We start from the raw sequence: 23,433 nt of genomic DNA on the forward strand, positions 1-23,433 counted from the left end.
CTCAGATTTACTAGAGATTGGTATACTAGTAGTATCTGAGAAAAGAAATTTGAATATATTTAATTAAATATATTTATTTTTTATTCCCTCTTCACTGAATTACTATGAATTATTTCTAGTATTATACTGCCATTATTTTTAGTGGTATCTGCTGTCATAAAAAATAACTGTCAAAGTTTGAGAATGCTCTTAAAAATACCCCCTTTTTGTTTTTTGAGAGAGAGAGAGAGAGAGAGAGCAAGCACAAGTCGGGGGGGCGATAAAGGGAGAGAATCTTAAGGAGACTCCACACTGAGTGTGGAGCCTAATGCGGGGTTTGATCTCACAATGCTGAGATCATGACCTGAGTCTAAATCAAAAGTCAGATGCTTAACCAACTGAGCCACCCAGGATGCCCTAAAAATATCAATTTTTTAAAAATATACAGACATATATAGTATATGAAGAATGGCAAAAAAAATCAAATAATTTATTTTTCTAATGTATACACTACCACTGCTGCATTCAAATGATAATTCTTCAAAATAGTAATTTTGAAAGGTTGTCACTTTAGTAACATTATCAATGTTTAAAACTTTTATGGAACATTTCTTATTAATCTTCTAAACTATTATAGATGTTTTACAAAATGAACATTTTCACCAAAAGACACTTGAAAAGATGTTTATCATCACTTATCATCAGGGAAATACAAATCAAAACTACAATGAGATATCATCTCACACCTGTCAGAATGGATAAAATAAAAAACACAAGAAACAACAGGTGCTGGCAAAGATGTAGAGAAAAAGGAACACTCGTGCCCTGCTGGTGGGAAAACAAATTGGTACAGCCACTCTGGAAAACAGTATGGAGGTTCCACAAAAAGTTAAAAATAGAACTACCCTAAGATCTAGGAATTGCACTACTGGGTATTTACCCAAGGAATATAAAAACACTAATTCAAAGGGATACATGTGCCCTTATGTTTATGGCAGAATTACTACAATAGCCAAATTATGGAAGCAGCCCAAGTGTCCATCAATAGATGAATAGACAAAGAGGTAGTATATATCTATATTATTTTCAGCCATTAAAAAGAAGGAGATCTTGTCATTTGCAATGACATGGATGGAGCTAGAGTACAATTCTAAGTGAAATAAGTCAGTGAGAGTAAGACAAATACCATATGATTTCACTCATATTTGGAATTTAAGAAACAAACAGACAAAGCGGGAAAAAGAAGGAGAGAAAAAGACAAATCAAGAAACAGACTCTCAATTATAGAGAACTAACTGATGGTTACCAGAGAAGAGGGCAGTGGGGGGATGGGTGAAATAGGTGATGGGGATTACGGAGGGCTCTTGCCATGATGAGCACTGGGTGTTGCATGGAGTTGTTAAGTCACTATATTGTATGTACATTTGAAACTAATATTACACCATATGTTAACCAACTGGAATAAAATAAAAACTTAAAAAAAAGACTACCTTTATTAGTGGATAGGCACACATTATTTGGTAACCAAAAGGGGCTTTATTCCAGTTTCATTGCTTCTCATATTCTCATTCAATCTGAGGGAATTTTGACCTTTTCAAGATACTAAGTCCATATGCTCTTGAGTTTTGCCAACAGGAAGAACGTTCATGTCCAATTTCAGCTCATGATTTTTCCCTACTACTAATTTTTCTTCTTCATGCTCCCATTCCTTTCTTTAGAACTTTAGACTTGAACTATGGATAATATCTCTGCATTTTTCTCTCCACTCTTCTTAGATCAATTTTTGAAATCTTCAAATTCATTTTATGGGGTCCAACCCCTTCCCTTATCTCCATGGCAAGAGCCACCACCAATTACATTCAAGACTTTATTACTTCTTACTTTGTAACCGGTTTCTTTCAAGCTCTACTCTTAGTCTCCTTCCAGTTCTTAGTTCTTTCACATTGTACCTTCAGGGCTGGGTACTGGGCACCTTGCATAGCACACATCTACAGTTTGGCCTAGACTCTTCATTTGGTAGGGTCACTTTTAAAGCTGGTAGATAACTAGTTCTTCTTGGCCAGCATGACTGGATGACTCAAAGAATTACAGATTTAAGCGACAGTGCACAAGGATCTAGTTGGCAAAATGCCTGCCTGTGGATATATTTACTCAGGAAAGATTATAGATTTTCATCACTTTTATTTAAATGTATGTTGGAACTTCGTGCAACAATGTGACCTTATTCCAGGCTAGGATTTGAAAGCTCAGTTAGAACACCTGTCAGCCGGGCGCCTGGTGGCTCTGTCGTCAAGCATCTGCCTTCGGCTCAGGTCATGATCCCAGGGTCCTGGGACTGAGTTCCACATCGGGCTCCCTGCTCGGCGGGAAGCCTGTTTCTCCCTCTCCCACTCCCCCTGCTTGTGTTCCTGCTCTCACTATCTCTCTCTCTGTCAGATAAATAAATAAAATCCTAAAAAAAAAAAAAAAAGAACAACTGTCAGCCAAGACCATTGAAGCTGTTGCTTATTTTCTCTCGGACAATATCAAACACTTGTTGCACCTGTGTAATAAAATTCCTTTATTGGTAAGTGGAGGATGCATGCCAAAACAAAGAGAATAAATGTGACCTTCTAACTCTCTTAATAGGCTTTTGGAAAATATATGTTCTAGACAATAATCTAACATAGGTTCTTGTAAAGATATCATGATAATGAAATCTTCAGTGTTGAAAATTCCATTACTACAGTTCAGTTCATCATTAGTCCTGAAAATAATTACACAAATTATTCATAAGTGCTATTACCACTCCTCTCAGTATTTTCCAATTCTGTATCTTTTTTTTTTTTTTTTTGGAGTGGGGACATTTGATTCTAAAGCTATTATTATCAAGACCTTACACTTGGTGATGGAAACCCATGTTATTTCAGCTTTCCCTTTTCCTTCCCAGGCACCTAATATTTCATAAAAAGCAAAACAAAACAAAAACAACCGAAAACTGTGAAGGACATGAGTTCAAATTTATGCCCATTCATAAAGTTCATGACCTTTGTTCTTCTGTTTTGAAGCCGATGGTGTGGAGTGTACATAATACCTGCTGACCAGGATGCCATAGTTAGTGCCTCTCGGTGTGGAGCATTTACTTGCCCTCTTGGAATTCTTATTTCCATTCTTCTTCAAGCATCTTCTGTTATTCTCCATAGCTGAACAAAATTAAACATGTAGTGTTGGGTTGTAATTTCCCCAGAAAATATTTTGAGTACAGTTAGAGAGGTCCTTAGCTGGTATCCTCACAGAAGACTGACAAGTTCTCTTCAGTCACTGGAACTCTGTCCCAAAGAGGGAGAATAAAAAACACTTGAATAGATGGAATTGAAGAACATTCTGAAATGCTTTTTTCACCTTGCTTTTTTGTTCGTAATTATTATGATTATCATTTTTTTTCATTTATTAACTTTCATTTGACTTAGAAAGGTAAAAAAAGAGATTTAGGCAGAAAATTGCTCATGGCCATTGCTATTCCTTACCTTATTATTTCAGTAATTTGGCATTGTTTATCATTAGTGTTGGCTGGCATTTATTTAGTGCTTACTACATAGAAGGAGCTGTGTTAATTACTGGAGATGAAGCAACTCATTTATTTTTATTATTTTTTTTAAGATTTTTTTTTTTTTTTTTGACAGAGAGAGGCACAGTGAGAGAGGGAACACAAGCAGGGGGAGTGGGAGAGGGAGAAACAGGCTTCCCGCTGAACAGGGAGCCCGATGTGGTGCTGGATCCCAGGACCCTGGGATCATGACCTGAGCCGAAGGCAGATGCTTAAGGACTGAACCACCCAGGCGCCCCTGGAGCAACTCATTTAATCTTTAAGGCAACTCAGTGAGTAAAGCATTTTATCCTTATTTAACAGGTAATAAAACTGACACAGTGGGAGATTAAGAAACTTGCTGTGTTCTTATTGCCTAGCACTTAGTTTAGTGTTCAAAAAATATAATTTTAATAATGAATAAATAAATGGGTAAGTGAAAACTTCCCCAAAGTTAATTTAAGGAACAATCTCTAAAATTTTCCCAATTTCTGGTGAATTTCTTATACCTTCTCACTAGAAATTGGGAAAATTTTATATCAGAATTTTTGAATTTCTGAATGTTCTCTTCTCTGGCTATGTTTGATTTCTCTTCCTCTTGAGTCTTCCAAATATTATTGGTTTTCTTTTACCTTTGTGTTCTTTTGCTCAAGATCAGCCTGTATTGGAATGGTTATGCCCCTTTGTTCAGGATCAATATTTTCAGACTCTGCTGCTGTTCTTATCCAAAGATCACCTTAACTATGGGATTTTTATCAAAAATAAAAACTTTTGCCACATGGCTTTTAGGTCATTCACCAAAGGATTCCATTAGTTATTATAAGACATCACCTCACTTACCATTTGTCTCATCTTATGCCTTCAGCTTCTATTTGAATGATGTGAATTCCCTGGTTTCCAGGTTCCCTACTCTGTCCTGCCTGGGTGGTTATAGGAAACATATTGTAAACAAGGGAATTTTGGTGGGAATGTACTGCAAATTTTGGGCCAACAATGCACAGTCACACTTCATGAATAATACCACTAGAAAACAGAAGGAAATCCAATGGTTTGGAGTCTGATGTTGAAAGATCAACTGTGTTATACAATTCATTTATTAAATCACTCATTTATTCAAATAGCAGCCATTGAAAATGTTATGTGTTGGGCAAAGTCCTGCTATAAGGAATACAAAGAGGAAAAAATAAACATGTAGTTTTTTCAAGAGCTCACAAGATTTACCAAGTATTATATTACAAGCAAATTTGTACTGAAAAAATGATATTGTTGCCTGCTTACTGAATAGATTTAGGCAATATTCTTTGATCTCCTACTATGTGTGAGTTAGTAGGAGATAATAAAGTTACAGGATATGTATAACAATTGAAATTAAACAAAAAATATTGTGGTTTAACTTTATGAATTAGATAGAGATTGCTAATTTATAAAGTTGGTCTACACATTTGTTATTTATTATTACCTGTTCAATTTTTGCACCTAATATCTAACTTCTCAGATTATTTTCCTAACTCCTGAATTAAAACCATAGTATTCCTTTTTTTGAGGGTCTCTTCATGGTAAATTTTCATAGCTTCGGGTTGATATTCATGCTTAAGAATTTTGCGATGTCTTTTAATTTTAGGCTGATAATTTTACCCTTTCGTACTTTGGAAATGTTACTTCATTTTTGTTGATGAGTCCGCTGCTACACTAATTTTCATTATTTTATAAGTCATTAGGACAGTGGTATTTGACAAAACTTACCATTTTAAGGCAGAATATTAGGTGAGAGATAGCATAATTAACCAGTAAGATAAAATATTTTATAATTCCATGCAGCCAACAATATAGCTTTGAAATAAATGAAATGAAAATTGAAAAAAAATAAGAAGAAATAGAAATTCGTAGAGAAATATAAAGAGAAATAGAAATTCATAGTTAGAAATGTATTATACCACTATGGGTACCACTATCAGTAATTGATAAATTGATAAAACAAGCAAAAATACCAGAAAGGTTAAAGATATTTTAAACATTAAAATTCACAAAAATTGGGGCCCCTGGGTGGCTCAGTCAGTTAAATTTCTGCCTTCAGCTCAGATCTTGGTCCCAGGATCCTGGGATAGAGCCCCATGTTGGCCTCCCTGCTCAGTGGGGAGCCTGCTTCTCCCGCTCCCTCTGATCCCATCTCCGTTCATGCTCTCACTCTCTCTCTCATAAATAAATAAAATTTTTAAAAATAAAATAAAATAAAATTCCCCAAAATTTACCTAATAAAAATCTATCTACCTCTCTAGCTATAGTATCCCTGCACACAAATGTGAAATAAATATTTCCTTAGGCACACTTTGAATGTTTATAAAATTTGATCATATACTTGTCTACACAAAATGTCTCAACACATTTCAAAGAACTAAAATTTTGTGACCAAATATAGTTAAGCTAGAAAATAATACCGAAAAGAAAAGAATGTTAGAAATTAAACCCACCTCTAAATACTCCAGGAATTAAAGAAGTGAAAGTTGAAAATAAAACTTATTTTGAACATAATGATAATGAAAATATTACTCATAAAACTTGTGATTAGAGACCTAACTACTGAAATAGAGAAGAAATATGAAAAATTAATGAGTTAACATCCATTTCATGATATTAGGAAAAAATATCAGTTGAAACAAAATTTAAAGTAAAGGACATGGTAATTTAAAAGCAGAAATTAATTAAAAATAAACATTCAAAAGAAAAGATTAACAAAAATACAGTTGGTTATACAAAAATCTAATAAAAATGAAAAACTTATACTTAAATTCATATAAAAATAAAGAGGGCAAAATACATTTGAACATTACAGGCATTTTATGTACAGTACTGAATGATATTATGAAAAATTTTATGCTTATAAATTTGAAGATGTATATTAATTTAATAAATTCCTAGAAGAATATAACTTTAAAATTTAAAGAAAAATAGAAACTATAACCAGTTCTATAGTCATTAAAAAATTGTAGTCAAATATTTCTCAAAACAAACAAAAACCAAGCAGACAAATCTCAAGGCTTGATATATTTGCAGGGAAGTTCTACTGAAATGTGAATGATAAACATAAATTCTTTTAGAATATAATGATCTCAGGAAAGGGAAGGATTTTTAAACTAGACTTATTAGAAGGATAAAGAATTATAGATTCACATAAATCCTATTTAAGATTTTTTCATCAAAAATTCTATTTAAGATTTTTTCACCACAGAAAGAATGAAAAACAAATAAAATGGGAAATAATGTTTCCAAAACTTGAATTCAACAAGGACTGGTAGCCAGAATACATATTTTTAAGCTCCTAAGAATCATTAGTGGATTAAAACAGCAAACCTTAATTTCTCACATTGCATTTCCATTGTAGATGGGCTTTGACCCGCCTCCATGCTCTTACTTAGGGACTTCTGTTATCAGAGCAAACCCATCTGGAATATTACTGGCCTCCAGACAGAAGATAGATAGAAGTTTGGAAATCACCTGTGGGTTTTAAAATATTGTGCAGAGAAGTGACACACAGTTTCCACCTACCCTGTGTTCACTCTAATTCAATAGGACAGAGCTGTTTAACCCTGCTACAAGGAGGAGCACCACTGGGAAGCATACCTCAGGTAAGAATGGAGATTTAAATGTTCATACAATCTCTCATGGGGCAGGTCACAAATGAGAAATATATTAAATGAAAATCATTCTTATGATCAATCATGAAGATGACTTGCCATGCTGGCAAATTTTTTTTTTTTTAATCTGATGGTAACAAGAACCATCTCTTCAATAAATGGTGCTAGGAAAATTGGACAGCCACATGCAGAAGAATGAAACTGGACCATTCTCTTACACCATACACAAAGATAAACTCAAAATGGACAAAAGACATAAATGTGAGACAGGAATCCATCAAAATCCAAGGAGAACACAGGCAGCAACCTCTTTGACCTCAGCCGCAGCAACTTCTTGCTAGACATGTCTCCAAAGGCAAAGGAAACAAAAACAAACATGAACTATTGGGACTTCATCAAGATAAAAAGCTTCTGCACAGCAAGGGAAATAGTCAACAAAACTAAGAGGCAACCTACTGAATAGGAGAAGATATTTGCAAATGATATATCAGATGAAGGGCTAGTATCCAAGATTTATAAAGAACTTATCCAACTCAAGACCCAAAAAACAAATAATCCAGTCAAGAAATGGGCAGAGGACATGAACAGACATTTCTCCAAAGAAGACATCCAAATGGCCAACAGACATGAAAAAACGCTCCACATCACTTGGTGTCAGGGAAATACAAACCAAAACCACAAGGAGATACCATCTCACACCAGTCAGAATGGCTGAAATTAATAAGACAGGAAAAAACAAACGTTGGCGAGGATGTGGAGAAAGGGGAACCCTCTTACACTGTTGGTGGGAACGCAACCTGGTGCAGCCACTCTGGAAAACAGGATGGAGCTTCCTTAAAAAGTTAAAAATAGAGCTACCCTACAACCCAGCAATTGCAGTACTAGGTATCTACCCCAAAGATAAAGATATGGTGAAATGAAGGGACACCTGCACCCCAATGTTCATAGCAGCAATGTCCACAGTAACCAAACCATGGAAGTTATTGAGTTGTCCATGGACAGATGAATGGCTAAAGAAGATGTGGTATATATACACAATGAAATATTACTCAACCATCCGAAAGGATGGATACTTACATTTACATTGACATGGATGCAATTGGGGAGTATTAAGGTAAGTGCAATAAGTCAATCAGAGAAAGACAATTATCATATGGTTCCACTCATATGTGGACTATAAGAAACAGTTCAGAGGATCATAAGAGAAGGGAGGGGAAAACTGAAAACTTTTTTTTTTAAGATTTTATTTACTTATTTGACAGAGAGGGAGAGTGCACACAAGTGTGTACAAGCAGTGGGGAGGGGCAGAGGCAGAGGGAGAAGCAGGCTCCCCTCTGAGCAGGGAATGCAACACGGGGCTTGACAGGTCTCGATCCCAGGACCCTAGGATCATGACCTGAGCCGAAGACAGACGTTTAACTGACTGAGCCACCCAGGCACCCCTCATTTTTTTTAAAGATTTTATTTATTTATTTGACAGAGAGAGAGAGAGGGAGCAAGTGTGCACAGAAAGAGAGGGAGACAAACAATGAGAGACTCTTAACTATGGGAAACAAACTGAGGGTTGATGAAGGGGAGGTCGGTGGAGGAATGGGGTAACTGGGTGATAGACATTAGGGAAGGCACTGGGTATTATACGCATCTGATGAACTGTTGAACACTACATCTGAACCAATGATGTACTGTGTGTTGGCTAATTGAATTTAAATTAAAAAAAAAGAAAAGAAAAAAAAAAGAAAAAATCTTATGGTAACAAATTTGGTGAAGATTTGGAACAACCTAATAGATGCTCAAATATTGTGGTGGGAGTCTATATCTGTAGAACCACTTTGGGAAGCAAGTTGTAATTAGCTAGTAAAGTTAAAGTCTAGTAAAATCAAAGTTTTAGCATCCCTATGACCTAGTGTCCTACTCTTTAAAATATGTCCTGAAGGACATTTTCATGAGAAGGTACATGAGAGACATGAGAAGACATATGGTACATGGGAAGACATATGCAGGAATATAGCAGAATTGTTTTTAATACTACCAAGTTGGAAACACTTTAAATTTGCTTTAACAGTTAGATAGACAAATTATTAATATATTTATCCATTTTATTTATTAATGTGACCCAAATAATTATATTAGTTACATTTATATAATGAAGTCACACATAGTAATAAAATTAGTAAACTACAGCTCATAAAAAACTGTAAATTTTTTCACCAATTTATTATTTAAGGAAAATTATTAATTTATAAAAGATTATATGATATGGTTCTATTAATATAAAGCTCAAAATAAGCAATTTTAAACTAGAAGGATGCATACATAGTTAATGAAACCATACATTCAAACAAGGAAGTAATTTTTTTTTTAAGATTTTATTTATTTATTTGAGAGACAGAGCATGAGTGGAGGAAGGGGCAGAGGGAGAAGCAGACTCCCTGCTCTAGCAGGGAGCCCCATGTGGGGCTTGATCCCAGGACCCTGGGATCATGACAGGGCTGAAGGCAGATGCTTAACCGACTGAGACACCCAGGTCCCCCAGAAGTAATTGTATTTTAAAACTCATAATAGGGATAAAAAAATTAAAATATTTTAGGTTTTTTAAATAAAAGCTATCCAACCCCTTTAACTTGAGTTACTAATGTCAGGAACCTATTAAGAATAGATATTTCCCATGCTTAAATCTATAAAGAAGAATAAAGATTTTTCCATTTAATTACATCTAAGATCAGGGATAATTTTAATGGCATAATAAATTGCCTTAAAAAGAATTATTTTCAGGGACACCTGGCTGGCTTGGTCAGTAGAGTGTGCAACTCTTGATCTGAGGGTTGTGAGTTTGAGTCCCATGTTGAGTATAGAGATTACTTAAAAATAAAAAAAAAAATCTTATAAAAAAGAATTATTTTCAAAATGTCAAGGGATAAGGGAATAAAAATACACCAAATAGGAAATTTCTACAGTATTAGAAAAAAATGTATTTTTTACCTCAGAATAAAACTTAGGCTATCCTTTAAAGAAAAATTCTCCTCACAGTAGTAATAGTATTTTCTAAAGCAATTTCTGTTGTTTTGGCCTTTGCCAACCTGACAAGATTTCAGGCATACAAATTACAGGCTGCTCAGTTTAGCCAAATCAATTTGAAAAGTTCTGCCCATAAAAATCTCTCACTTGTCTAGCTCTCACACAGATTTAAATGAGGAGAATCTGGTACTTAATGTTCTTCTGGTTAGGTTGCTTAGCGACCACTCCACCCTGCAGTTCTCACTGTGGGTTAGGTGTAAAGTTAACTATTGCAACACTTAACAGGAATACAAGCAAATATACAAATACATATAATAAAATAACAAAACCACAAAAATCATGTGGCACTTCTTTGATCAGATTAAACTCCTTTAAGATAGCTCAATTTTCTTTCTCATAAATTTGATTTCTAATGTAGCTAAGTATGCATAATTCTAGAACTGATCACTTGTTTATTTAACTGTTTTTTATAAAAAGGTTCATCTTCACTGTTTTAAAAGAGTTCAGTTTAAGAAATCTGACATATATAAGATGACTTTTAAAAACACTGATAAACAAGCTAAATAAGTAAATATTTTAATTGAGATTTTTTTTTTTTTGAAGAGAGGTGGTTTGGAAATGAAGAAGGGTTATAAGATTACCAACTTAACAAAACATTTTCAAAGAAAATGTAAAACATTTTATAATCTCCTAAAATACATTTTCTTTTGTAGTGTGAATGCTTTATTTTGTCAGATCTCGAGTTCCATGTGTATTACTAACAAGTGTTGTGATCACTAAAACCATAATAGAGATAATTTCTTGTCAAATGCTCTACTTCAATTTTTAACCAAATCCCTTTGATTGGTGTTCTATTCTGGAACATTTATGCTAGCAATTTTCAACTTCCTGTCACAAAAAATTATCATTAAAAGCTTTTTCAAAAACAAATGAAGCATATTCTTAGTTGTTTTCAACATACGTGTAACATAATGATCCAGGTATGGTGCGACAACATCTAAGCTTGGTGTAGCATATTTTTAGCACATAAATATTCTTTCTTGTGAAAGGTTCTTCTTTAGTTGCTTATTTGTAAAGTGTATTATATGAAGAGACATATAACCTCTATATTTTATTCTTAGTATAAGTAAAACCAAATGAAATTTTGACACCATTTATGGGTTTAAGTTGTGGGTCTTACCCTCTAGTTTTCATTTGCCCTAAGTCACAAAAAGAATTTTGATTAAGTAGAGAGAGTAATATAGTTAATAATGAGATGTGTTATTGAAATACGTTAATGGTGTGTGTAGTTGTATTACTCATGAGAATCTCTCACTTAGGTTTAATATTTTCCTGTTAATTGTAATACATTAGTTTTCTTTTTCTAAAGAAAAAAATTATGTTAGAGATAAATGATTTTCAAAAAATGTGACTGCTTTGGTTTCTTACAAATTTTCTCAATTGAACATTACCTTTTTCTCAGGAAAAGAAATGATTTTACATAGTTTCCCAGGCTGATTATCATTGGATCATCATCACTGAAGAATATTTAAAGCCCTAATTACTGTTGATTAGTTCTTTTGCTACCTTATAATGAAACTGAAAGTAAACATTTTCATTTTCATTTGTGAAGTATCAAAAATTTTAGAGTTAGCAGGTAGTACCTAAATAAAGAATGAGGTTGAATAACTTGATGGGCTGATCCCAGTGTGGGAAATAGAAACTGAGAGTACTGATCTTGGATACAAAAATAGTAATATTTTGAATATTCCTGACAGTATTTCTCTGCGTGAAATCCTGGGATTTCTTGTGCATTCGTGGTGTGAGGAATAGATTCTCAAAGTTGTAAATAAATAAAATATTTTTTTCCTAATTATTATATATTTCTCATAGATTGATCAGTTCAATTAAGGAGACCCAAAATGGATCACAGAATTTTCCGAGGAGAGGTTCTGTGCCTAGAAGTTGTCTCTAAATCCTCTTATTGTTGTTGACCTCATGGGCCCTTGTTCTGCTGAGTGTCCCCAAGGCAGTTCTTTCTGTCGGTGCCTGAAAAAAAGCATTGATTCTCTCCTCACTATTCAGTACAGCACAGATCGGCAGATTAAGAGAGGTGCTATGGCAAGATCGGGAGTAGAGAACAAAATTTTCAGAGGCACAGGGAGGCATAGATGATTTAGAAAGGAAGTTATTGCTGGCATTAAAGAACACACACACACACAGAGGAATTTATTGAAGAGTATGAAAATGGATATAAAAAGCAGAGCTGCCAATGACAAAAAGATAAAGGAAAGAAAATGAGGTGTTCCTTGAATAAACAGTAACATTTGGGTAAGGAGGGAGGTAGAGGGGACAAGTGTAAGATGACAGATGGAGCTGGCATACAAAAGTGCAAGATTATATGAAAGAACTTCAACTTAACATACAACAGAGGGTTAGGAGGTTCTATTGCACAGACTGGAATACCTTTTCCTGTACTAGAAAATGAAATATTAAAAGCCTTTATTATTGCACTGGAGCAGATAATTAGGCAATTAAAACTATTAAAATTTGATAGAATATCAGAACTTATATAGCATGCTTGCCAAATTTTAACTCCTCATGCTAAGACTTGGCTTTTGAAACACTACCCATGCTTTTAAAAATTGTTAGTGCTTTGTTGCTGACAAAGTCAGCTTTCTGTTATTGGGAATCAGAAGTACTGAAGGCAGAGGTAAGGTGTAGTGTTAGAGAAAAATAATAAGTTTGTAAGAAATTCATATATAGAAGGTAAAGAAGCAAGGCTAGGCAGTGGGAAAAACGATTTGTGAATTAAGGACAACCATATTAGCCAAGAAGAGTTCTTTTTGAGAGGAAGGCTAATATCAAAAACCTTTTGTAGGGAATGTATATAAGAGACAAGCATTCATATAATGGATTAAACTGTTTTACACGTTTATAAATTCAAATGTCTAAACCACATAGAATTGTTTAGCAATAAGAAAATGGGAATTAAATTTAAGATTAATAGCAAAATTACCAACAGATAAGGTTTTTTTTGTAATCTTTAGGTAAAATGTAATTTAGAATTATTAAGGCTATTCTAATATTTCACTAAAAAAGAGTAAGGTAATTAGGATTTTTCTTCTAACCAGGACAAAGGGGACAATATAATCATTGTGAGCAAATTAAGTCTTTTTTGTTATCCCACCTCAAAAATGTCATTATCTGTAGTTGTTGTTTGACATTAGTATAGCAACCTCAGGATCTGGTTTCTCTTATAAAAATAAATTTAAATATTTAAATGTAGAAGAGTACTGAGAGCTTAATAAATTCTTATTGCTTTATTAAACCACTAAAAAGTTGCACTTAAAATGTGAATGGTACCTGACTTTGTGTTTTGGATTTTAGATAAATATTGGATCACATCAGGAAAATATTATAGTGTTTTAAATTTTCCAGCAACATATTAACACATATTTCTGAGTGAATAAATAGGCTAATGTGTTAAACTAATTTATTTTCAAGTTCTTTAAAAATATTGTTTGTCAACTTTAGGATAACATTGGGTCTTTAGTTTATATGTCCAGAAAAATCATGACTTTCAGGAACAAAACAAGCAAAATTCTTTTTCTAATCTGAGCAAAATTGTTTTAGAACACAGTGTGTCATTATATTTAAAGAATCAGTATTCAAGATTTCCAGTCAAGATAACTGGTTAATGACATGTTAGAATATTCTTCTGTTTCAAAGAGATATTTGTTTAATTTTACTAGATAACCATGTTCAAAAATAAGAAAAGAAAATCCCCTAGTGACCAGAAAGAAAATCAATATCCAGAATGTGAATGGGAGTTAAAATCACATGCCCCACACAGGACAAGGAGTAAATATGGATATTAGGCCAAAAGATTTAAAACCTCCAGGGCACCCATGGTTAAAACTGGTCTGAATAAAGCCAGAAGCCAGAATGGTGCTGTGCTGCCTATCAATAGGGACTAGAACATGTCTACCTGTTATCCTGGAATCTCTCCTGAAGACTAGGCTGAAATATAGGAGAATCGACTACTAAAGGAGTGAAAACATAAACCTCACTTGCTGTCAGTTTTAGAAAGAACAAAATGGAAATAAAATTTAAAGTTGATAGCAACTGAACTCATAATGACATTTAACCTTTAGTAAATCAACAACTCTAAGCAGTGTTACAGTATTTACTGGGAAAAATGTAACAGTAGCAGCAACCTACAAAGAGTTACTGCTGAAGATGAGCTCACAAACAAAAACTATAGAATATATGGGGAATATTACTATATGAGATGTTGTTCACTGACTCAGGAAAATTCACAGCAGAGTTTAAAGAAAGCAGAACAAGATTAAAGGACTGAAAAGTCTGTATCAAGAATTGTGATTTTCAACCCAAATATTTCTCAGAATACTCGACAGTAAGAGATACCGAGGCTCCATGCTCAGAGGTTTTGGTTGAACCTAAGCTTTTAAGTTGATGGTACTGGCAGTGATTTGTAATATTCAGAGAATTTTGGGATGAGAAAGCTCCCATGAAACATGCATAAAACATTGTAAAAATCTGGAAATAACAAGTAGAGTTATTTTTTAAAAATAGAGTTATTTTAGTTTAAAGACAAAATCAATATATAGCTAAAGAATAAACAAGCCCAGAGTTTCCCACCACTGTTTTCTTTAAGTAAATTATGGTTTACTATGAGATATAAATGATCATAAATTTTAATTTAAAAAAACTTTCACAACCACTGAAATTATGTTAGAACATGTTTGTGCCTTCCTCTACAAAATTCCTGAATGCATAATTTATATTTTTGTCCATGTGACTCTGTGCCCAGTCCTTGACATTAGAGAGTGTTGTGTATTGGCCACACTGCATGGTCTCATTATCTATCTTCCCATTAAATACATTTACTTAGCTTGATAATTACTTATTGTAATTTTTATTGTTACCGACATTTCTTCTTTTGAATTATATTTTACATAATATATTCTTCAATCCTGCACTTTTTTCATAATCTTGAATTTTTGTTGAATTATTCTAGCCATTATTATTCTCATCATCTGACCTTAATTATTCTGAAATAGAACATGCTTATTACATTCATTTCCTGGTTTTCTATTTGATCCTTCTCTCTTTTACCATTCTTAATTTTTGAAACTAAAAGTTAGCCACAGCTTGATATTTAGTGGAATTTCAAAGCTATTTTTTAGCATGAAAAGAATGTTTATTTCTAAAATTAGCTATGTTGATAAATAAAATGATTTTCTTAAAATTGATTTTTCTAAGTATTTTGTCATATGTAAATATACCATTAGTTTTTTGTGATTTTATAAAATTACACTTATTGAATTAAACAAAATTACTATTTCAATATTTTTAAATTTGTTTAAACCATGCTAGATTTTTCAACATATTCGTTACAATTTTTAAAAACATTATCTTTTAAAAAATTGATTTCTGAAGCCAAAATTCTACTTAAGTATTTTATATTTAAATAATTTAACATTTACATATCTTAACAGTTCAAGCAGAATGAACATTTTGGTTTCAATCGTCAAAGTCACGAGTAAATGTAGTAACCAAAGAAAAAGACACAAAGAAATGAGAAAGAAAAAGGGAGAGAGGGGCGGGGGGGAAATTGGGGGAGGGAAGGAGGGGGAAGAAAGGAGGAAGGAAGGGGGAGGGGCAGGGGAGGAAGAGAAGGAGGGAAGAAAGGAGGGAAGAAGGAGGTAAGAAGTAACAAAAATTAAAATACACAAATATATCTAAAATACACAAATATAAATTATTGAGTGTGATTCAATAATTCTTTTCATTTTCAAGCTAAACAGTTTATCAGAAATTGATCAAATAAGCAATGATGCCATGTATTGTGTAGTTATACACAAAAGCAACAGTGTCAAATATCCGTCATAGGCAGGAAGAGATTTGAACTTTTTAAACTTCTTTTTTGAGGGCATCACAAGAATATTCATTTGAGCACTAGTTGTAATGTCTTACAGTTAATAACTGAAGTCCAAATAGCACACGCATTGCAAGACAATTCTCTGAATTAGCCTGCATGACGGTTGTCAACATATGGTTTTAATAAAACAAGAGAAATAGAAAGGTCTGGTTTCCAAAGAACGTGTTTAATACTCATAATGATGACAAGTCAGTTGGTATAAACCACAAAACCTGATTATTAAGTCAAAAATATTTATACTACAAACTGAGTACCTAAAGATATTAGTGACTGTGCTCGGTTAATAACAACAGTTATAAATCTCGGAGATAAAAATATGGCAGACAGGAAACAGGAATAAGGAGACAAGGGATTATCATGAGATTTTGTAACATACTTCTAAAAGAAGAATAAGCAGGAAAAATAAAGTGAATGGTAGAGAGGAAATATTTGAAACAATAAAATCTGAGATTATGCCAGAATGATCAAATGTATGAACCACTAGGTTGAAAAGCCCCCTGAGTGTGGAATAGATACATTGTAGTGAAATTGCAGAACATCAGGAGAGAGAGAAAATCCTGGAGTACACCAGAGAGGACAAACTCCGATTATCTACAGAAGAAAAGTATCGAGACAGCAAACTGTTCTTCAGTTACAATAGCTGAAAGAAGAAAATTATATGATTATTAGAAAGGTTATTCCCAGAGACTGTTGATAAAAAAACTCTGAAAGATGCATTTCAAATAAAGAAGTGAATGTTGAAGGAAAAAAAAAAAGTCAATGAGAACACATATTGGTGAAACATAGTAATATACTTACTAAGTACTAACAATAGAAAATAGGATAAGGTTAATAAAGAGCTTTATGGTTAATAAATTTGAACTAAATGGGCAAAAGAGACATGAGAGTCTGGGGGGACAAGTTCATAAGAAAATAAGTACGCCATTCAACCTGCCTGGTTCTGGATAAAGAGCAAGGCATCGATTAATATTAGCATTTATTAGGGAAGAATGTAGATTTAGATATAAACGTTAACAACTAAAGGAAAAACTAGAAAGGAAATCTACAGTATGCAACTCTGAAGATAAAAACAATGGGAAGTACAAAACTAATCTAACAAAAGTCAGAAGACAGTAAGAGCCATGCAAATCATGTCAAAGGAAAATGGTGCAAAACTGTTCAAATTGTCACTAATTGCAACAAATGTAAAAAGCCTTAATTCCATATTATATGATTAAAAAAAGCCTCTCATCAGGTAAAAGCTGAAATTCAGATATATGCTCCTTTTAGAGAAATCCTAAATCAGAGGACACAGAAAAATTGACTATAATGGGATTAAAAAAATTATATACAAGAAAGTGCTGTTCCATAAATCCCAGTACAGCTAAGTTAACCTCAGATAAATGAGAAGGTAAATAGTGTAAAAAGGGGTGAAGGGAGTCCTTTCTAAGTATTTTCTCAAGAAGAGTAAATTGTTCAAAAATGAAAGTCAAAGAGAAATACCAGCTGAAAACTATTATATGTCTCTTAGAGCCACTGTCAACAAATAGAAGAAAATGAGTGACAACTACTGTTTGTGTCACTTTCCAAGTTTCTCAGAGTTGTCAATAAATGTATTTAATGGATTCAATAATTACTTTATGCAGTTTGGATTGAGATAGAGTTAATGTTACATTATTTTATTTAATAAATATTTTTGTTTATTAATATTATTAGATTAATACTATTGGATTCTTCTCATTTTGTTTCCAAAACACTATTTTACGTATTGCTAATGTGATTCATAATCCTCATAAAGACCGGGAAAGGTAGTGTTTAAAAATATATAAAATAAATGTTAATTCCAACATATAAAAATAAACTTGGTGAATATTTTGGTTTGTATTCTTTCAAAAAAGGTGTTGATGATGATGATGATGATAACTGACTTAACTGAGTTCTTACTATATCAAAGATTATTTGACTACTTTATACCTATTATATTATTTAATATATACGATATTATTATCCCTATTGTATAGGCATGGAGAAGTTAATGAGAAGCAGAACCAGGAATAGAAACAATTCAATCAAATCTAGTAGGGTTCCCAATTAGAACCTGCACTGGAATATAGACATAACTACTATTTTTTTTTTGCCACCTTAGAGCCACTTTACCAGAAGTATATGATCGCACGCACACATACATACATACGTACGTCCATACATATATATATACACATACATAATATACATATTCATATACATTCATACACACACACACTTGTTTGTGATTTTGTGATATAATAATAAATATGCATTTTAGTCTTTTTCCTGGGTCTTGGCCAGACCCCCTAAAACCCTTGTAGTTTCCCAAGCTGCTTTTGTTATATTTAGTTTTTGTTCTTAGCTCTCAAAACAGCTCTGGAGTGATAAAGGCAAAAGGATGATCTTTTGTCATTTATTAAAAGGCTCTTTAAACCACACCTGAGTTGATGTTAATGATGTGACTTTTGGAAAGCCTCAAAGGATGGGATGGGTCGATTACGAGGGCAATTGATCCTGTGATTAAAGTATTGGAATTCAGTCCCACCCCCACCAGGAGGCGGGGGGGTCTTGAGGTTGAATTAGTCCCCCAGTAGCTACTGAATTAAATACGCCTACTTACTGAACTGTCCATGAAACACCCTAACCTAAGGCTTTGGTTTTGTATGAAAGCAGTAATTTTACAAACAACATGGATTCTACACTTAGATACTTCTCTAAACTCTGATGGGATCCCAGGGACAGTTTGGATATGATAGTAGAAGAGAGGGCCAGCCTTCGAATGAAAAAGAGAAAACAAAAGAACTGTTTCACAAAAACATTGTCACTTTGTAACACTTGATTGGTTTTAAATAGTGCTATTTACTTCACTAAATACCGTGTCACTAGTTATTTTTGGACTTCTAACTGAAATAGGTTTTAGCAAACGGCAAATACACACACACACACACACACACACACACACACACACACACACACATACAGGACTAAATACTTCATGTTGCTTGTATTTTAAACTGCCATTAAAAGATTAATCACTTTACCAGCATAAAAGGTGAGAGCGCAGTCTAAACATGTATTAACAGATATTTCCAATTTATGCATTTTTTTATAGTTGTTCACACAGATTTTTTATTTTTTTTCCAATTTTCATTTTTGTTTTTTAATTTAAATTCAATTAATTAACATATAATGTATTATTTCTCTCAGGGGTACAGGTCTGTGATTCATCAGTCTTATATAATACCCTATGCTCATTACAACACATACACTCCCCAGTGTCCATCACTCAGTTACCCCATCCCTCCACCCCTTCCCCCCCTCCAGCAACCCTCAGTTTGTTTCTTATGATTAAGAGCCTCTTATGGTTTGTCTCCCTCTATGGTTTCATCTTGTTTCAATTTTACTCTCTTCCCCTATGATCTTCTGCCTTGTTTCTTAAATTCCACACATCAGTGAGATCATATGATAATTGTCTTTCTTGGGATGACTTATTTCACTTAGCATAATACCCTCTGGTCCATCCACATCGTTGTAAATGGCAAGATTTTCCCTTTTGAGGGCTGTGTAATCACATCTTTAGCCACTCATCTGTTGAGGGACATCTGGGCTCTTTTCACAGTTTGGCTATTGTGGACATTGCTGTTATAAACATCGGGGTGCACGTACCCCTTCGGATCACTGCATTTGTATCTTTGGGGTAAATACCCAGTAGTGCAATTGCTGGGTCGTAGGGTAGCTCTATTTTCAACTTTTTGAGGAACCTCCATCCTGTTTTCCAGAGTGGCTGCACCAGCTTGCATTCCCACCAACAGTGTAAGAGGGTTTCCCCTTCTCTGCATCCTTGCCAATGTCTGTTGTTTCCTGACTTGTTAATTTTAGCCATTCTGACTGGTGTGAGGCGGTATCTCACTGTGGTTTTGATTTGTATTTCCCTGATGCCGAGGGAAGTTGAGCACTTTTTCATGTGTCTGTTGGCCATTTGGATGTGCATGTCTTTAAGGAAAGAATAGGACCACACATATATGCAGGTTCTATACCATTCTTTCAATCTTAGTATAAAATTGCAATTTTGAAAGTTGTAGCTTCAAAATACATATATAATTGAAATTTTACCAGGAAAAACCTTTATATTAATGTTGAAACACATTAAGATACTATTAATATTTTATAATTCTTAATAACGTTTTGTGTTTTCTCCTGTAAAGAATTAGTCTATTAAGGGAAAGTTGCAGGAAAAATTGTTTTGGATAGGTTTTTGGGGGTACCTCCTTAAATAAGTCAGCTTATAGATTTTGTTTAAGAATAGGCCAATAGGCTGATTAAATGTGTTTCTTATAGATCATCTGCCTATCATCTATCTATCTATTATCTACTTACATGCTATAAAATATACTAATATATTTTCTAATGTAATATGCTAGCAGTATAGATACATATTCTGTGCTATATCAATATCTATATATCATTGTAATAGTGTAGATGATGTTATCCAGTATAGTTAATGTACGAGTGGTATAGGTAGTGTTGTATTCATGATAATATATTTATATTATGGGTTATGGGTTGAATTGTGTCCCCCTAAAATTTATATATTGAAATTCTAAATCTTATATGTGACCTTATATGGAAATAAGGCCAGTGCCAATGTAATTAAGGTGAGGTACACTGGAGTAGGGTAGGCCCTTCATCTAATATGACTGGTGCCTTTATAGAAAGAGGAAATTTGCACCCAAATATGCACACAAGGAAAATGCCATGTGTAGATGAAGACAGAGATTGGTGATGTTTCTACAAGTAAGGAATGCCAAAGATTTCCAGCAAACCACAGGCAACATGGCACAGATTTCCCCTCACAGCCCTGGGGAGAAACCAGCACTGCTGACGCTTTGATCCTGTACTATTTGCCTCCAGAACTGTGAGACAATATATTTCTTTTGTTTGAGCCACCTCATTTGAGGTACTTTGTTGCAATGGCCTTAACAAGCTAATATACTATACTACATAATATGGAAAACATAGCTACCTAATACCCTAGTGTATCTACAGTAATACACGTCTACCTCTCTAATATAAAAGGTAGTGCCACCATTCTGAAAGACACAAAATGTTCTAAGATTAAAACGCAGTTAAGTGAGACATAGTTTTTTTTTTTTTTTTTTAATTCAAGTAACCTAAATGCAAAAACTCTAGTTGTATTTGGGCTTGTTGATTGATGAGGCTAATGTTTATGCAAGCACAGTAGCCTCTAGACGAGTGAGAAAAAGTTGAAAATAACCTTTGTGGTTATTTAATGGAGCATCTGTCTCAACACTGGAGTAAGCTCCATAAGATCTTCGGCTGGCAGCCAATTATCTTCTTTCATGGGAGCAGACAGAGAGGTTGACTGACCACCACAAGGCACCAGGGAAGAGTTGAAAAGGAGTGATAATTACACTGAGTTGAAACATGGACAAGGATGGCAAAGTTCCCTCAGGCTAAGAGTAGAGTGTGAGGCAAAGAGAAAAGTGGGAGATCGGTGGGAGCAGGTGGCCGAGCCAGTCTGTGAAGTGTCTTGGGACTATGCACAGGGGCCTTAGCAGGTCTTTTAGGTGACAGGCAGCTTTTAGAATGGTTTACGTCCAAGAGTAATAAGATACAAAGTAAATGTGCCTATTATTATTACGTCTATGTTTTAGGAAGCTCACACCTGTGAGACAATAGAGGTGCTTCGGAGAAAGATCAGAATGCAGGCAGCTTGATCAATAGGGGAATGCTACTTGCTTACTTAGTCTTCAACAGTTTGTAGTTCCTCATCTGATGTCATCTGATGATTGGCATGTCTTACAACCAGATTCCATTCCAATTGTATCTCATGTCACTCGCTATCATGCTTCCTGTGCATTGGTCGTACTGGGATTATTGAGTGTTCTATAAATATACAGTTTCTTCATGGTACTGTGCCTTTACAAATGTAGTCTAGGGTCTTCAGAAAAGCCTGATTCTCTTATACTAGTATTTAACAGGAGAGATTGGTCTTGAATACATTTTATTTTATTTTATTATTTTATTTTATTTTATTATTTATTTAAGATTTTATTTATTTACTTGAGATAAAGAGAGCGAGAGAGAGAGGGAGAGAGCACAAACAGGGGGAACAGCACAGGAAGAGAAGGAAGCAGGCTCCCCGCTGAGCAGGGAGCTGGATAAGGGGCTCGATGTGGGGTTGGATCCCAGGACCCCGGAATCATGACCTGAGGCAAAGGCAGACACTTAACTGACTGAGCCACCCAGGTGCCCCATGAATACTTTTTAGATTGCCTTTTTCAGGCTGTTTTTATGAGCAGATATTCATAAAGACCCCCCTTACCAGCTACCCGTGCAATCCAGATCTCTGGTTATTAACTCTCTTTGGAATCATGTCCTCCCTTGCAGTCACGAGAAGGAGGTTCTATAGGGTTCTTTCTTGATGAATTTTTTCATAAACACTTACCAGTCTGATGATCCTTTTTAATGTGCTTCTTGGGGATTTGAAATAACAGACTAACTGAAAACCATGTCTATGTTGCTGTCCTGAAAAAAATATTGTGTGGTGTGTGTGTGTGTGTGTCCATGTACATATGTAAATACTCTGACCCCCTTAATTATAGGAGTTAGTTTAAGTGAATATTCCTACAAATAAATATCATATATAAGATGTAATTTATCTAGGGCGCCTGCATGGCTAGTCATTAAGCGTCTGCCTTCGGCTCAGGTCATGATCTCAGAGTCCTGGGATAGAGCCCCACATTGGGCTTCCTGCTGGGCGGGAAGCCCGCTTCTCCCTCTCCCACTCCCCCTGCTTGTGTTCCTGCTCTCGCTGTCTCTCTCTCTCTCTGTCAAATAAATAAATAAAATCTTAAAAAAAAAGATGTAATTTATCTACATTAGAGTCAAAGATGCTTTTTGAAAAAACTACTGTCCCAACTTTTAATAGCTTTGTAGTTAATAATTAGTAAGCACTTTTCCTCCTTCATTTATCTCGGTTAAAATTGTTTTTAAGAAATTTAGACTAAATCATAACAACATGATCAGGAGCAATGTCTCTGTATTCAAACTACATGAATTACTTGTAAAATGGAAATAATAATAATATCTCCACAGAATTGTTGTTAGGACTAAATGAAATGACACTTCTTAAAGATTATCCGTTGCTTGAGGGCCTGAAAGCAAAAATATTAACTAATATCATCTTGTGGGGGAGAAATCTGGGCCTTCAATTTTAATTTATCTATGTAAGCAGAAACTAACTCTACTAGCATGTACTTCTTTGG

Source organism: Eumetopias jubatus, unplaced genomic scaffold (genome assembly GCF_037043125.1).
Source record: "Eumetopias jubatus isolate StellerSeaLion01/CBP00866 unplaced genomic scaffold, mEumJub1_p1.0 scaffold_3, whole genome shotgun sequence".
NCBI classification, from domain to species: domain Eukaryota; kingdom Metazoa; phylum Chordata; class Mammalia; order Carnivora; family Otariidae; genus Eumetopias; species Eumetopias jubatus.